The following is a 13,771-nucleotide window of genomic DNA, read 5'->3' as shown; positions in this document are numbered from 1 at the left end:
CGATTCAATTAAAAAGAGGACGCTCAAGAGGGATGGGGTGGAAGGGAGGCAGGGGGAGAAAGAGAGACAGTTTGGTGAATCGGATCAATTCCGCGATCGTGCGAGGCGAATGGTCTATAATTTTATGCTCGTTATCCCAAAGGAGAACTTTGATTCATCAAAGGGAAAGAGTTCGCGCTCGCGAGGAAGAAAAAGGATCGTAATTAGTCAACTCGACAATCAAAGATAGACTTTGGACGGTTTCATTTGCGCTAATTCAGTGAAACAATATGAATTATTAGCATCTGGAGTTTTTAACGTCTATTTATGTCTCTGCCGGCGAGTTTCGTAGCGTTATTTCTGTAAACGAATATATTAAAAATATTTATTTCAAATATATTGATGGTTATTACAGGATTGTAGGGTATTTATTTAAAGGTAAAAAAATTTTCCAGATTTCAATTTCAATCTAAATTGCTTTTTTTTTCACTAACTACTTTGTAATTAATAAACTTTAATTTTCTTTTAATATTTTTTTACATTTAATATTTAAGGACTTCGGCTATTTATAATCTTGAACAAAATTTCCGTCTCGAAAAAGAAAGAGGAAGAATCTAATTAAAATAAGTAATTTTATTATACCTAAACCGGTGATGTCAAGTCTGGCCGTTTCGTAATAACTATTGAGTCAACTCGTAAAATTTTATAGAGTCTCATCGAGTATCGGACCTTCGGTAATAATGCTACGGATCTAATGGATTTAATGTAAAAGATCGCGCCTCACAGAGAGAAAGAGAGAGAAAGCACTTGACAGATATATTGTTGGATCGCGACGAATTATGGGCACGCTTCATATGCAGCACGTAAGATATTGCCGACAGTCGGGTACAAATTAAAGGAATAAATAATCATAAAGGAGAGAAAAAGAGATAATAGAGAGAGAGAAGAAAAAAAGGAAAAAAATAAGAAAAAAAATTTGAGTATTGTCGACCTACTGACTTCTTTCTCACATTTAATTCTCATATTTAATTCGAGAGAACATATCTGCGATTTTTCTTTTTGACAGAATAATTATCTATATTTAATTTTTAATAAATCTTATGAATATATAGATAATAACCAAATTTTGATATAAAATGTACAAAAATACATTTTTCTCAATTGGTTTATTTTTTATTTCGTCATTTTTTATAGGAGAGTATTCAAAAGTGATCGAGAAATAAGAAAACTTGTCAAGTATGCATTTCTATTTTTATAAAATGTACCCTCTAGAAATGCTTACAATTAATCTAGAAATATATTTTTGCTACAATAAAATAAGAACATGTATTAATAATATGATATACTTGTTAATGTTAATTATTGAAGTTTGTGTGCGTGGATATTTTATTTTTTTAGGAATTATATTGATATAAAATGTGGTATATACTGAATACAAATATGTATTTCATTCAAATATTGATCATCAAGAATCAAATATATAATAATTGTTTTTAATTAAACGTAGTAATAATAATATTACAGAATATTATATAATATTACAGAAGATTAAGTCATTTCTTCGAGAAGGAAGAAAATTTATCTTGAGAAAGCTGTCATCCGAAAAAGCTATTAGCCCATTTTCTTTTCCACAAATAGATGTATCCCCTCTCTTTTAGAAATATATTTCTTGCATCGATTTTGCCATTTAAAGCTGCGTTAAGGAGAAATTGGACGGATCAGTTATGTCAAAAGTTAACAAATCTAACATACCGAGAATCGTGAATTTAATATTGAGCAAAGCACTTTTAGCCTTTTAAGATTACTAATTAAATCTCGTGGCGCAGTCACTATTTTTCTAGTGACTCCACGATTTTGATTGTACGACACAAAAAATCACGAAAATAAAAGCATCAATTTATGATGATATAAGAATAATTTAATTACATGTATTTATAATAAATTTTAATACATGTATTTTTATAATAAATTTTAATTGATATATTTTTTATATTATATATAGATAATAACTTATATATTTTTTATATTAAATAGAACACTTAAATTACTTTGCCAATTTTTCTACTAAAAAAAAGTTATCATTTTCATAATTTTCTGCGATTTGCAAATATCAGTCCAGTTTCTCTTTAAGTGGGAAACACGCGCGGAACAAAGTTTCCAGATTTAAAAGACAACCCGATACTTTACACACTCGTAACGCACGACTTGTAATAGCGGTGTGATAGTTACACACTCTCCTTGAGTTTCTCGTTTGTCATTCGGCTCGCCGCCATCGTCAACGGTCAACAGATCGATACAACCGGCGGTCTCTTTGGAAAAACTAAATTCAAACCATGTAAATGTCGGTTACTCGTCGTCGACGTTACACGCCACGATGCGCCAATCGATCGATCCGGAGTCTCAATGGACGGATAAACGCTCTCCTATTTTTAGCGCCCGAATTTCGCGCTGGATTTCAGGTCGAGCTTCGCGTCGACACGTTGATCAAACGAACCAACTTCTTGCCACTTAATTATCGCACATATTGATACGGTGACTTTACGGCGTCGCCTTTTTTCCCCCATTTTCCTCTCGTTACGAGAATATGACCATTTGAAATTGGATTCTATCCAGAAGCGAAATTAGATTTATTGCCGTACCGAAAAATTTTTGCAATCTTCTGGGGACACGCGATAAATTCGAATCAAATATTTTCAATAATCATTTTTTACATGTAACGTCAACTATCTCCCATTCGATTCCATTATCATCTTACTAAAGTCAATTATCATATACCTGATGATCTGTACTTAATGATATATATTTATATTCAAAATATAACAGTTCAATATTTACGCGATTTGCATTAATACAAATGTCTGTTAAATTTTGCGTAATTCAGGATATATTGAAATTTCCCATAAAACTAATAATTGGCTTTAATAAAATTCTTGTACAAAATTAAAATGTACATATGAAGGCAGAAAGAAAGAGAGAGAGAGAAAGAGAGAATGGTGGAGTTATTTGACTGCAATCGATTTTATTCATTTACACAAATGTCGCATTCGCAAATTCGGTATTGACGCAGACAATCAGCCAATTATAAATTCCAACAAAACTCGAACCTACTACATTACAATTATTAATGTCTATTATCTCAGCGCTAAAATTCTCCCCTTTCCCATGCCCCACCCTCGATTATGGCCCCGTGTGAGCTAATACGTTAACACGTCCCTGGCCATATCGAACATCGATACGAGGCTGATGATTCACATCTACGAATCATGGGGAGAATACGACGAGACATCCCCCTAGCCCTATTCTCATATTGCGTTTACGCTTCGGCGAGCGGAAACACCTCGAGAGCATCGAAATAAAAAGCCGAAGGATTTTAATCACTTGGCCGTTCGTATTCTTTTTATTCGGATAATATACAGTCGACGAAACTGGAGAAAAACACCATGGTTTTTGTCCAAACGGTTGGAATTCTTAATTCTAGTTTTTGTTAGAAAATATCTCTTAAATTTTGTACGTGTGTTATTTTCTTTATATTTTATCTATAGTCTTTAAATTATAAAAACTTGTCAAAAAGAGAACGATGCATTGAAACAAACACGTAAAATAATCTCTTATATTGACGATAGAAACATATAACGATATGTTATTTCTCGTATTTTTGTAGCATTAAGAATTGAGTTTATCGAAAATATACTAGCTTCTAAATGTAACTGCTGTTTTATTTATGCGAATATAATCTTTACACACAGTAAAAACACGCGATTATTTATGTCCAACGAACGGAGAAGCATGCGAATAAACTCGTTGAAACAAAGGGTAAGATATTAAACGACGCCGCGGTATTAATTCTGTCGAGCATATTTTTCCGCGAAATTGTGATTTTCGTGTTATAACCTTCGAAACGGCGCCGGAGCCAGACATAAGGTAAAAAAAATATAATAGCAGATTATAAAACGGTGCTATAAATTATTATAAACCACTGTTCACATAAAAATTGAAAGAGAAAGAAAGGGTACTCAAAATCCCAAGTGACATAAAATATGGATATAAAAGAGGAATCTCGGGAAATAGAAAAAAAAACCTCCCTCTGTGCATGTATTTAAAGAAAAAACGTCTTTTTTAATTTTATCTTTTAATATTTTCATTTGCAGATTTTTATCTCTCACAGATTTTTGCGCGAGAGAATCTGCGAGAATCCAAGGGATACTATTTGCCGATATCCTCATTTTTCCTCGTGTTAATTTTTCTTATTATACGCACTTTGCATCTGTACGCGATGTCCGATTCGAGAGAACCAGCGGATTAAACGTCTCCCGTGACCGTTTTTAGCGCATCGTAACGTGTATTGTTAGTCCGTCGCATCTTGTCGACGTTATTGACAATGCCCGATGCATGCAGCATCCGCTTTAGTGGCGCGATACAGCGACGCCACCCCAGCTCCATCCCCAACGGCCCTGTCCTATCTACCATTGCGTATTTTTAGCGGTAACATACAAAGTGAAGCTCAATCTCTCTCTCTCTCTCTCTCTCTCTTCCTCTCTCTCTCCTCCCTCTCTCTCTATCTTTTATCTATCAACCTGCCTATCTATCTATCTATCTCAGTCTATCTTTTAGCGCGACACGCTTTTAACGATGTTTTTCCGCGGAGAAATGCAAAGCCGATGCAAACTAGATGCAGAGAGTCTCCCGCGATACTTGTCCGCCATTCCGAACCAGGTCGGGGTCAAACTAGGAATGCGAAATTTTTACGATAACTTGCCTCTCCTCTTTTCTAGAGCTCTTATACAGTATATGCACATTTCGCGTACTGAGAAAAAATCTGGTTGCATTAATCAGAAATCTGGTAGATTCAACCAGTATATTGGAAAATGGATGAATCACAGAATTTCTTTAGGAATTACCAGATGAGTAATTTCTTCCTCTTAAATTTACCAAATTTTCTTGATAATAATATTTAAAAAAATGGCATCACTGTGTCCATGTTTAATTAATATAACAAGAAGTTTTATAAATCCAATTAAAAAATGTTAACCAAATCCTAGTCTATTAAATGTTCTAGTTATAAAAAATCGAGTCTTATCGTAATAACTAGAAATTTTACTTGATAATCAAAATACCTTCTATCATATATTATCTTGTTGTACAATCAAACGATTTTTCTCAGTGCGAACATAATAAAAAATTGTCTATTGTATTTATACGATTTCTATTTTTGTCCGTGCAAGCTGCTCCGTTTTTATCGGTGTGGATCTCTTCCTTACAAAGAACATATTGTAATACCGAGGGTCTAGTACTTTTCAAAGGTGAAGCGCTTGAGAGTCAGATAATCGTAATGGCTAAAGTTTGCGCATTTCGATAATACAAATGGCAAATGACGTCGTCCCTTTTTCCAACATCGATACGAAGATCGTAATGATACCAGAAGGAATACCCGAATAAATGCATCGAACGTGCAATAACATTTTTCGCGAAGCTATTTCAGGTGAAACGCTATCACGCGAGAGGACAAATCGACGTCACGAGACGTCTCTCTTACCGCTGTCCCGTGTCTTCTATGAGAGTTTCCCTTTACTCACGGTGAAGAATTAATGGAAAGAATTCACGAGCGGTTAAAACCCGAGGGGAGGACGACAGTAAGGGACAGCTCGAGGCGATCATTTATTTTACTGCTTCTGAAATACGAATCGCTCCGCGGAGATAAACGAACGCTCGAGGCGCCCTTAAGATCGGGGCCTTTTTTCGCGCGGACGTTAAGATCGACGAGATTAGAGACGTATACGACTCTCGTAGAGGTGAACGCACCCCTTCGCTTGCGATATAGATATAGTCGGCGAGATATAACTCGCCCCGCTCGAGTTACTCGAAAATTCACGAACGCCTGATATTCCATGAGCGGCTGTCGGCAACACGCCGCAAAAAACAGCTATGTCGAGGAGAATCGACAGGAAGTCACTCCGACGAATGTCGAATATTTCAAATCAGTGATCGGTCGTGAAAATGCTGCATTTTCCTTCCCCCTCTCAAAGTTTCAAATGTTCTCCAGTAGCGATATATTTTACTCGAATCCTTTCGTAAGCCGTTCAGCCGACTGCAGTTTTATTGTACGTATATACGTGCGATGCTGTATACCTGTTGGAAAATTTGACGTCGAAATTAAATCCTTCGAAAAAGTTGAGGCATTTTCATCATTTATCGTTAACGGAATGTCGTACAAAAGGATTTTATTCCCCCCCCTCCGTAGGGATCCTCATTAATCTCACTGACGGATTTTGTTCTCCAATTAAAACTCTCCGTTAGACACAACATTTGCGAATTTTATTCGCTCCGAAATCTGTTCTCTAATGTGTTAAATCCTCGCGTGTATATTCAGCCTGATGAAACAAGTGAGAAAGCAGCGTAGTAGTTAAATAGTTAAAGATTCAGGTCGCTCTACGCGAAAGATAATGAGACTTATGTATGTTAATGTTACATGCTTCGTACAAGACATACGATATAATTCGAGAAATTGTCGAGTAATTTTAAAAGAATTATAAGAATGACATTTAATTTAAAAGATTTACAAATAAGATCGAGAATGACAATTGATCATTAGACAAAATTTTTTCATTCATATAAAAGTATTCTTACAATGTAAAATAACAATGTAAAATAACAATTATTACCGCCTCGAAACATAGTGGATTTAATTATAATATTAAATCTCAGATTCTTTATTTCAATTTGCATTTTTTTATATTATTCTTTATATTATGCAGAAAATAAAAAAGACTCGATTATTCATTAAAAATAAATGCCTGACCTTCGTTAAAATAATTAATAAACAATGTGGATATGATATACATGATTGTATATATTTTGAAAAAACTACGTGTATTTGAAAGAGAGAAAGATAGCGAGGGATGGGAAAGGACTATAACATTCTCGATGAAGCAATCGCGTCGACAACAATTAAATCCAGTCTTCATAAACCCTCGTGTCCGATTAACTACACGTATCTAAAGAGGGAATGATGAATATTTTCGATCCGCTTTTTTACACTCGTCTTATATAATCTCCATACATAATTTGTAATTCAATTCAGATTCAAAGATGACTGTTCTTTGGAGTCGGATCGTATCGATTATTTGAGAAAATAAAAGATATAACTTATTGAATTAGATCGGAATCTCATTAAATCGAAAAGACGAAAATTTAATAAAGAATCAAACTTTAAATTTGGATCAATCAAGAAATATCAATATGTTTTATATAGAGAGTGTCTCTTATGTAAATTGAGTACAGATCGATATTTCTTGTAAAAAAAAGAGCATGTTTTTCTTTTGGCAAAATTTTCTGGAAATGCATCTCTATCGACATACCTTATTTTATTATGGTACAACACGGTACTAATTTGCTGTTTCTTGCTTTTTTTATATAAAAATATTGGTAATTCTGTTAAGACTAATATTTACATTTTCACGACAAAACGCTTGAAGATATTTTATTCGAATTGAAACAAGATTCTCTCATGACAGCGAGTGTACTTTCCGATTCTAATGAAAACATAGTGGACGTTTGTGTAGTTTTTAGTTTCTTCTCATTATTCCTGTGTTTTATCATCGTGTGTTATTCATACGACAAATATTTCACCTGCTTAAAGATACAATATTCTGTTGGCATATTAAAAAAAAATGAGTAATCTCGAAAAAGCGATGCATTTTCGGAGATTTATGGAAATCAAAGAAAAAAAGACGCTTACTTTTTGAAAACTCACTCACAAATCATCCCCTGTATCTTACTCAAAGTCCGCGCTTGTCAATTAATCGCACCCTCTCTCGATAATCGCTCTCGGGCAGATTCAGGTCGTTTCTATCTGGAACGCTATCCGATAGAAGATGAAGCGAGCCGTCGTTATTACGTTTTACGACACTGTTACATGTCCGTGTTTCATATCCCGGTTGTCCGACATCGGGACTCGCTAATCATTCGCAACTAGTTACCAACATTTGCATCGCGAAACTTCTTCGTAGACGCTTGTCGACTTGCGAGACCTGTGTCCATGAATGAGAACCGACACGGAAAAACTTGCGTGAATCTCCCGTGTATGTGTGTATGCGTTTGTATGAGTGTACTCGGTTGGCCGCCGATCGTTGCATGTTGCGGGCGCCGCGGAATCGGGAACGGAAAATCGATCGGTCATTTATATATATATGTGTGTGTGTGTACTTGCATGCGTGCATATATAGGGTGTTTCTTAATAAGTGCGAAAAATTTTAGAAGATGATTCTTTGTCGAAAATTAAGGAGGTTTTTCATATAAACATATACTCCTGTGGAGTTACTCCTCCAAAAATGGAGGTAAAAATTAAGTTTTTAGATTTTTATTATAATTTTGTTTTTGTTTCAATTTTTCCAACATTTACTCTAATTTTATTTTTATTTTAAAATTTAACTTCTCGTAATTCGAAACCTATGCCATTTAGCATCGTGCTGTGCACGATAACGTATTTTATTTTTTTTTCTTGAAAACTACTGATTTTATGAAAAAAATAAAAGAAATAAAAAGGTTTCTAAATAAATCAAATTTTTTAATATATATTTTTAGATGATCATATTCTCATTAAAAAGTTCTAATAAAAAATTAAATAGGGGTTGCTAGTTTCATCCCCTTATAACAATACGGGAGGCTGAAAAAAATATTAATAAATAACCTTTTTACTAGTAGAAAATATCCACCTAAATTTCATTCCTTTAACTTGTTCCAAATTTGAGAAAAAAATAATGCCCATGTAGGAGTATATGTTTATATGAGAAACCCTCCTTAATTTTCGACAAAGAATCATCTCCTAAAATTTTCCGCACTTATTAAGAAACACCTTGTATATATATGCATGTTCGTATCCTTCTCTGTGCATTTGCCCCGAAGGACGACGCGCGAAACATCGTCGAGAAACGGATGTATCCGCGATGAAGTCGGAAGCGGAGAGAAAGCTAGCGATGGAAATCGAGTAGCGCATGTCTTACCCGAGGGAGAGAAAATCGAGCAAAAGGCTGCTCGATTCGCTTCCCCCTCGACGCTTTGCGTATCGTTCGCTCCGAGTATTCGATCCGGGTTTACAGGAAGGCAAGCTTAGCGACTTTTTGTCAATCTCATTTGAGGAAGATTAGTAGAAAGGGTAAACGAATAAAGAGCGACCGCTCGACTCTGCATATTCGACGTAACATGGAGTTTACGCACAACCCCCAATAGGGGATGCTAAGTCAAACAGCGAGTAATTTGCTTATCTTGCTTGATAAAGGAGAAGATAAACGAGTAACGCGCTACTTGCTTCTCTATTAGCTTCGTACGCCCCCGCAAAGTTATAATATCGGATTAACCAGCTGGAGAATTAAAAAGTCTGGGAGAGGCAAAACAAGTTTCTTCTACTTGGCTTTCGTATTAACTTTACAATAAGAAAAGTATCGTGTTATTCGAATTAATCCGCCTTTCTACTGACTTTGTGTAATAAAAAGATTCGACATTAAATTGGGAAAAGTGGTATGTGAAGTATGTGAAGCTGATAGACAGGCGGATCAAGCAACACAGTTACTCGCTCATCTTTTTTATTCCTCATCATGTTCTTCCAAGGGGAAATAAAGGAGTAATTCGCTTCTTCGACGTCCCGTATTCACGACATGACGCTCGATTTACTTTGGCAAAGTAAAGGGGCGGATGAAACCAAGCAGCAAATTATTCGCTTACCTTCTCTCTTATCGTTTTGCTGAAGACTCAAGCAAGGTAGTAACCTGCCACTCGACTCATTTCGCTGGTCTCCTAACTTCGATATTGTACTCGGACGAAATCTCGCTCCGACTTTAATTGCCAGACGAAAACTGTCAAGTGGGAGCCACGTCGATCGAATCCGTTAGGGAAAAATTATTTTTATCCTAAAAAAAATACACATGACGTAGATGACACGATGTAGGTGACGTATCGCTTATGAACGAGAGAGAGAAAAAAATCGCGTTAATTAATCGATCGCGATACGTGGAAAAAAAAATTCTCCGATTACCGATCCTGACGTTTGTCTACAGTATTTCGGAAACCGGAGCACGACCCGAAGCGAAATCAAGACGCGATCGAATTTCGCGAAGAGATTCAAACTCGCTCGTCCTCCTATGACGCATTCGTACAGAATCCCGACGACACGGCGCATGCACCGGGAAAACCACCAGGCAGGCGTTCATCCGCGATACGTGTGACGTTGAATAAACGCTCACGCACCGGATACGTATCCTCGTCACCGTTCAAACGACACGCACTCACTTCTGCAACTAATACCGTACGCGAGACGCGAGCGGAACCCGACTCTCGAACGCGATAAGGCGCGATGACGCGCGTCCCCCGCGTCCCCCTGCCGCCCCGCGCCGCGGGGGTGATCCCCGACGATCAATCGCGCGCGGGAGGCAGACTCGACGTGGGCCGAGCGTCGACGAGACGGCCCACGTTTTCAAACGCAATGACCGAGCGTCGCTCGAGAATCTCCCCCGCAAAAGATCCCCGCGAGAAAGAGATGGAAAATGATCGGCGAACGTCGAGGATCGCCCCCGAGGGGCGAGTTACGTTGCGGACGATCTCGAAGGGGCAAAGGAAGGGAGGAGGGGACGGTGTTGCCTCCGATACGGGGGGCACGCGTAGGTTCTCGGTTGCTCCTGATAGCTTTTCTCTACTCGATGTGGCATCGGGGCGGCAGGCGGACGGATCGATTCGCGGACTCGCGTGTCTCGTCTCGAGAAACGATATCCTTAAACGCGGCGGCCACCACCTCGCTCGCGCTCCACCTCCCCGTTTCCGCTGCCGTCTCACCGCCGTTCATCCCTTATGTTCGTTCCTCGAGAGCCATTCTCGAAAGCGAAAGAGAGAAAGAGAGAGAGAGGGAGAAAGAGGGGTAAACGTCATTGGTGGTGATAATTACCTTTTTGTCGCGTCGCGTTCAAGGCATGCACTGGTCACTGTATTAAGGCACGGCGTGCACTGTGTCCCAATCCTCGGGTCTCGCAAAACTAGCCGCGATAATCCGGAAGCCGCGAGCGCGAGTCGCACTACGGGGTGCATCGAGGGTGGCCGGGTACTGAACGGCCAGATGGCGCTCGCGCCCGCGCGCCACCCCTATCTTCTCGAAACCATCGTCGCGCCACCGCTCGGTGAAGAATACCCCCTTCCCTCCCCCCCCCGCTCCCCCCGCCACGCTTGCCGAGAAATTTTCGTCGCGTCCGCGAGGAGGGCGCTCGATACCGCGTTTCGATTTCTGTCACGGGGTGTAAGAAGTATAGATAGCTCGTAAACGAATCGAACGGAAAGATAGAATTGTATTTTTTCTTTCTGTCAGAAATGCATAGAAGATGCAAAAAAAATCTTATTCTGCATAATCTTTGAACTCGAAATTGTATGAAAATCAAGAAGCGTTGATAAGATATTAATGTTAGATTTAAATTAGATGTAAATTTTTCACAAATTAATGTTTTAATCTCTTTCTAGCTCTTTTATTAAAAAAAAAAAAAAATATATATATATATATATATATAAATTCATTATTTATTAATTATTAGTTTTTATTATAAATATAATTTATTATAAATTTATGAATTAATTTTTATTATAATAAATAATTAATTATTTATTAATTATTTATAAATTATTTATTAAATCTTAAATAAATAAATAAATATATATATATATATATTCTTAAACTAACAATTATATATATTTTTTATAATAAAAAAATGAAAAAAAATGATATATATAATCTTAAATCGCGCATTTCGATTTATTGTAAAACATGTTAAACAATAACATGTTGCAATGACATTTCAGAGTGACATTTAAGTTTTACTTTATTTTAATAACATTATTACAACGGATATTAAATATTAAAATGAAGAAATATTATATGGTATATATTTGAATGGCGTACCTGAAGATCAACAGGATATCCGAGAACTCTCGATCATTTCTCTTCATTTAGTAAATCTTGATCCATGCTTAATATCAAGCAACATTTTCCACAGCACTTCTCGACATGATATTGCAACGCGGATGATAGAATAAAACACTTTTTTCAATAAATCTTCGCGAAAAATACTGTATATGCGCGGAATTGTTCACCGAGAAAACATCCATCGGTATCCATGACGACAAATCTATAGATATAAAAAGTATAGATGAACCTCCATCCAGGTTGTGTTTGATTGGCGCTTTGACGCGCGGGAAACATTGTTGATTGGCCAATCAGGGCAAAGGAATCTTTGGCCAATCAAACGCTTCCGTCACTCGTTAGAGAGAAGCCAATCTATTACTTTTATATCTATGGACGTCAAATAAATATTTTTATTTTTGTGATAAATGCGCGTAATTTTTATTCGGATTTATTATTAAAAAATGTTTGTAATCCGTCGTATTCTGGTTTCGGGAAAGTGCTGTGAAAATTTTTGTGTTTGATATTAAATGCATAGAATTTATTAAATGAAGAAAAATGTGACTAGAGTTCCCGATGTCCCGCTGATTTTTAGGTTAGTCAAAAAGAAGTGCGTTATTTAAACTCATTTATTGTATATTGCATAATTTTGTTACTTTATAGTTTAATATTCGTCATAATAATTTTTGCTCTCTATTAAAATAAATATAAAACTATCAAAATAAAACTACTTTGAAACATCATGTTTATAATATATTATTCTTATCAAAGTTTATATGAGTCACATTTATTTAGTGTATCTGTTCTTAAATAAAATAGGAGAGAAAATATACATAATCTGAAAAATGAATATAATCTAATATTACTATTTAAATAATAAAATCCTTGACGCATCTCAAAAGCAATCGTCATCCGAAGACATTTTAATATCAAAATCAATTAATCGCGTTATAACAATTTATTTTTGATAAGGACGTTATAGCGTTTTTTATTTTTTAAACTCATTTTGCAAGCAATAAATTCAAGATTATTAGATCGATAAATTTATTTAATAAATTAAGTCATTTTTGTAAAGATAATAAAAAATTTTAATTTTATCAATAATAAATAATAAATAAATTTTATAAATCACTCACTTGATGATTGATGCGATATCGTCATTTGATGCCATTCTGGATCTTCTCCTCTTTCCTCGTTTTTTCCTCGTTGCTGTTTCATGGCACTCACTCACGAAAACACAATTAATTACGATCGCGACCGCACTAATAATTTGACAAAACACACAATATTATTGCCTTGTAATAATTAATAGCGCATTCAATTTTATTACAAAACAATTTACACGAAGACACAATTTTAAAAAATCGCTGACACCGCGATACTTTTATATGTCGTATAAGAATTAATTAAGCGGAATTTAATAACCGCTAATTCTAATAATCGTAAGAAATGATTCCATTCCGAAGAATATAATGTAATACGGAGCAATTCGAGCTGTGGCCCTCCCGACCGAATCGGGCCACGCGAATGACAGCGAATGACAACAAGGCCAAAGTCAAGGCCAAGGCGCTCGAAATAAACAACAATGCGTCATACGCCGCACAAAACAAATTATTATATAAAAAACATTACATTATATACATAAAATACTGAACATAACATGTAATAATTATTTCGTTATTGCCACGAAATATTTAACGAATTACAACGAATTATTACGAGATTTTAATTTCTAATCGATTATATTAATAATCTAGTAATATATGATGTCTTTTTGTTACTTTAATCGCTCGATCCTGCAATTCATGTATTATTATTTGATTGTTTTCTTAATCCAAAAGTAACGAGCGAAATCTAACTTTT

The 13,771-nt window shown here is 36.0% G+C and overlaps 1 protein-coding gene across 24 annotated transcripts in view; it reads right to left on the bottom strand.

Moving 5' to 3' along the window:
- LOC145961903 (uncharacterized) overlaps positions 1-13,433 on the bottom strand; it is a 47,310-nt gene extending 33,877 nt beyond the window's left edge. For 15 of the 24 annotated variants that reach the window (XR_014435742.1, XR_014435743.1, XM_083082467.1 and 12 more), the window contains exons 1-2: positions 11,909-12,100; positions 9,697-9,881 (exon numbers count right to left, since the gene is read on the bottom strand). The gene's annotated coding sequence lies outside the window, so the exon portion shown is untranslated. Of the gene's footprint in view, positions 1-9,696; positions 9,882-10,909; positions 11,073-11,908; positions 12,102-13,044 lie in introns of those variants that run through there. The other 9 variants (XM_083082474.1, XM_083082477.1, XM_083082471.1 and 6 more) reach the window with 6 other exon arrangements.
- Positions 13,434-13,771: the final 338 nt, after the last annotated feature.

The sequence above is a fragment of the Camponotus vicinus genome, unplaced genomic scaffold (genome assembly GCF_025532165.1).
Source record: "Camponotus vicinus isolate PSW18456_S1 unplaced genomic scaffold, iyCamVici1.0 SCAF_11, whole genome shotgun sequence".
NCBI classification, from domain to species: Eukaryota; Metazoa; Arthropoda; class Insecta; order Hymenoptera; family Formicidae; genus Camponotus; species Camponotus vicinus.
The sequence above is the reverse complement of the archived record's forward strand: the minus strand, read 5'-3'. Positions and strand labels throughout refer to the sequence as shown.